A 4,526-nucleotide genomic window follows, 5' to 3' on the forward strand; every position below is an offset into this window, starting at 1 on the left:
ATTCCGCCCAGGCTTCTCGTCCTTGTCACTCAGACGCAACCCCCAATGCAAGCCCTCTGCTCACCCAGGCTTCATGCTCTGTCTCTCATTCCCTCCTTCCATGGTTGTCCCCACACTCAGCTCTTTCCATGGCTCCTCTTGCACCGGGTGAATGGGCATCAGAGTCCTCTGATGATGGGGATCAGGAGTCCCTCCATCTCCTCACAGAGCAATTCCTCCCACTTCCTTCATACTGATGCCTGACTACCTGAAGCAAGAGTCATAAACCTGTAGTCTTTTGAAGGGTCACGTGGAGGCTGCTCATCGATCTTCATCTTCCCCGTTTCTGAGCTTGGGTTTGAAAATGGAATGAGGAAGAAGAGATCAGAAGTGAGAGGAGAGGTGGCATTCCAAATACTATTTGTGTTCTCCACTGTATGGGCCACTGTCATGGGGCTAAACCATTCGCTTCTCGACCTCGTTACTCTCAGCTTCTAAAGTCTTGGTCAGTCCTCCAGATCGACGGGAAGTTTTGGTTCCTGTGCACATCATAACCTTAAGTCCCATCTTCATCCTGGGAGGCTCCACTCACAATGTGGGGACTCAGGGAACACAGGGTCTTATAGGCTTGACTTCGTCCACTTCAGGGATCATCACCCCCCCTCCCATTTCCATCACCCTCACCCATGCACAGCCATTCCCATCGGTAAGAATCCCCCCCTCCTCCGAGATCTTCAGCTCCTACATCTCACTCTCCTCCCGGGTCTCTCACTCCCTCAAGCCCACCACACCTGCTTTGCAGCCTCATTGAGATCCTCACACAAGTCTGGAACCTCGGCCTCACCCTCACTTTATCTCTCAGTCCAATGAGTCTTTGTTCAGATTTATTCTTTACTTTCTATCCTCCCTCAGTCTGTGCTCCAATCCTTGTCTGAAATCCACCTGCCTTCCATCTGAACTGTTTCAGTATCTCTGAAAGGACCTCCCCACTTCTAGTTTTTTCTTTGCACATTCACTTTAACCTAATTCCCCGGGATGCCTTGAACACTCTGTCCTACGGCAGGAAAATCTACCTGTTCTCCCACGTGACTGAGGGCAGTCTCTATTGTACTGACATCCCCACATCCAGTCTCACAGCAATTGTCCTCTGTTTTACATCAGTCTGCCTTTGGCCTTCTTCTCCTCACTTTCGTGGAGATCTAGGGCTGTCTGTTGTCTCTAGAACATCTTCATTTCCTAGGTCCAGGGGTACTTTAGGGGATAGTTCCAAGTTCTCTTATAATATTTTACGTCTTGAACTCCGACATTAAAATGGGACAAATTGACTTTGGCGATTACAGCTTTCAAACAAAGCCACAAAGTAGAAAACCTAGGAACATGAAAAATAATTATGATACTAAAACCTCATAGTCATATATTACCTTTATTATTCACAAAGTGATCCCTTTCTATTATCCTATGTGATCGTCATAGCAGTTCAGGAAGTAGCACTCTTTCCTTTTTAGAGATGAAAAATGAAACACAGTGAAGCAAAGTGACTTTGTTTACATATCTGGTTTAGGAGCAGAAGCTTGGCATTTCAAAAGCCAAGCACAAGTTTCTTAAATCTAAATCTCATGCTTCCTTTTATACCTTGTTGGCTTAAAAATATATCTAAGTTTACTCCATAGGGGAAAAAGGCCAGCAAGACTTGAATTAAAGTCTAAGGCTTTGTGACCCAGAAAACACCCTGTCCTTGGAGGTAATAGTCTAGGGACATCATGATTTTCCCCTATTCCTGAACCATCCTGAAGTTCAAGCAAGGGCATGGTTATCCAAATACCAGCTCTAATTTTAGATGGGACAAGAGGGGGAACAGTCAGTGATGCGAGGTTTAATCAAAAGTCCTATCACTTAGGGACGTTAATAGTCAGTTATCAGGCTCCCAGTGGGTCTGGCACATCTGACCTCAGTATCTGGGGAGCACGTGATGCAGGGTCCCAGTTTCTGGTCACCAGGTGGGTGACTCAGAGCTATGGCTGCTGAAAGCCTGTTGGAAACAGAATTCCAAGACTCAGTAGGAGCCAAGAAATCCTTCCACACACTCTGTAAATAGCATGTGATAACTACTTATATCAAACCAGAACAGTACCTGGGTTTTTTCCTGACCTATAAAGTGTGGGTACTCAGAGGACGGAATAAATGCCTTATCAAGAAAACATAACATTTATCCTGTTTTCAGAGTCTTTTTAAAGGTGTCTTTAGAAAGCAAGTTCACCTGTTTTTTTGTTTAATTTTTATTTTATGTTGGAGTATGGTTGATTTACAATGTTGTGTTAGTTTCAGGTACACAGCAAAGTGAATCAGTTATACATATATATATATATATATATTCTTTTTCAGATTCTCTCCCAATATAGGTTATTACAGGATGTTGAATAGAGTTCCTTGTGCTAGACAGTAGGTCCTTGTTGATTATCTGTTTTACATACAGTAGTTCACTGTTTTTAAGGTGAACTTTGTTACGAAAAGTCCAGGGTGGGAGTAAAAACAGTTTAACAACCTGATTGAGTACTTGGGCCTAGGTCTGAAAAACGGGATATACAATTATTCCCGTACGTCTGACCTCAGAGACCAAGTTGACTCCTGGCCAGAGCTGTGGGAATTGATACTTCAGGCACCTGAGACCAGAGACCTAGTCAGTCAGAAGATTTCAGGTGGCTTCAACCACAAATTCATCACTGACAGGAAATTTCACCACAACTGTACAGGAAAACCTCATTCCCAGCAAATATGATCCCTATTTTGGGTTGTCTTGAACATACACTAGCCCTGGAAATGAGGACCCAGAGTTGGAAAGCCCTGGCGTCTTCTCCAGCTCCGAGAAGGTTGAGAAGTCCAGGTCCAAGCTGGAGGATGTTGTGAGAAACGGGACTGCCCTTCGGTCATCCTGGTGGCTTGTTTCGGCATCAGGCAGGTTCTAGGGGGTCACTGCCTTCTCTGGTTTCTGAGGACTCCTCTGGCTCTTGCGAAACTCAGTCTCTTCCCCAAAATGACTTCAGGGGGTGTGTTTTAAGGCTGCTGGGGGATGAGAGGTGCCTGGAAAGACCAGAAGGGAAGTGGACTCCACGGGTCTGGGGGGACTGGGTGCCTGTAATGCTGGCGCCGTCTCCCTGGCTGTTCCCTCTGGGGGACCCGTACCTTAGTCATTGAGGGCCACAGTGCTTGGACCCTTCCCAGCACACAAGAAGGTGAATACTTTCAAGAGTGCTTGAAGCCATCCAAAGGCCTAACTGGGTAGATTCTGGAAGACGCTAGAGTGTTCCCTGCCTGAACGTTGGTGACCGGAGAGGTCTACGAACATCAGGCTTACTTCCTCTTAGGCCTTGACCAGGTAAAACTATTCCATCTTGACGGGAAATACATTCCTAAAGAGTGCCCCCCACCCCCTGCCCCACACAAATGACACTGTCTTTAGCTCTCTGTCTAAAAATGTGGTTACTAATGAGGGGGAAATCCATCCTCAGATTAAACCTTCCTCTTGGAAGCTCAAATATACGCATGATACATTAGTTGTTGCCCCATTTTCTCTGAGGGACAGCCTCCTACATCTCTCTGAGACCCTGAAGTAGCCATGGGCATGTGTCATTCTTTATCTGCTTAAGACCCTGGGCCAGGAAACTCAGCACAAAACAGAACGTTGGGTTCTAGTTTTCTACTCATTAAGGAAGCACATGATGGAAAAGATTAAGTTGACCCAACGGCACAGTGGCTTCCCTCTGCCCTGGTGGTGTGGACCATAGTGCCCTCTTACTTCAAGTGCCAAGGGACAATGGAGCAGGGCTTCTATGGGGCCCGGGGGATTGGAGCCTCCCTTGGAGCTCTCTGGCTTATTGCACTTCATACTATAAGCAATTATTTATGTACACACTTATGGATGACCTCTAGATATTTGACTGCCTATTAGGTTCTCAGTGCAGTCTGAGGGAATTAAAAGTGGATTTTAAAAAGTATAATCACTTTAAAAAACTATTTGGAAGTTTCTTGAAAAGTTAAGTTCACATCTATCCTATTACCCAACAATTCCTCTCCTAGGTATTTATCCAAGACAAATGAACACTTATGTCCACTTAAATCCTTGTATAGGAATGTCCTTAGCAGCTTCATTTATAATAGACAAAACCTGGAAGCAGCCCAGATGTCCTTCCAGAGAAAAATGGATAAGCAAATAGTGGTGCATTCATGCCACGGAATACAGCTTAGCAATAAAAAGAGATGAACTACTCTTACAGGCAAAAACATAGACAAATCCCCCCCAGTATTATGCTGAGTAAAAGAGGAAATATTACGTTGTGTTGTGCATGCTGCATGCACAAAAAGAGTGCATGCAGTGTGATTCCATTTAAATGAAATTCTAGGCAAAATGAACTCATGATAATAAAAATCATAACAGCAGTTGTTTGTGGTGGGAATGAGAGGTGACCGGGAAAGGACACAGAGGAACTCTCTAGGGTGCTAGAAATGTTCTGTGTCTCCATATGGATTAGTCATAACTGTTTCAGTGGTAC

Source organism: Balaenoptera musculus, chromosome 12 (genome assembly GCF_009873245.2).
Source record: "Balaenoptera musculus isolate JJ_BM4_2016_0621 chromosome 12, mBalMus1.pri.v3, whole genome shotgun sequence".
Lineage (NCBI taxonomy): Eukaryota > Metazoa > Chordata > Mammalia > Artiodactyla > Balaenopteridae > Balaenoptera > Balaenoptera musculus.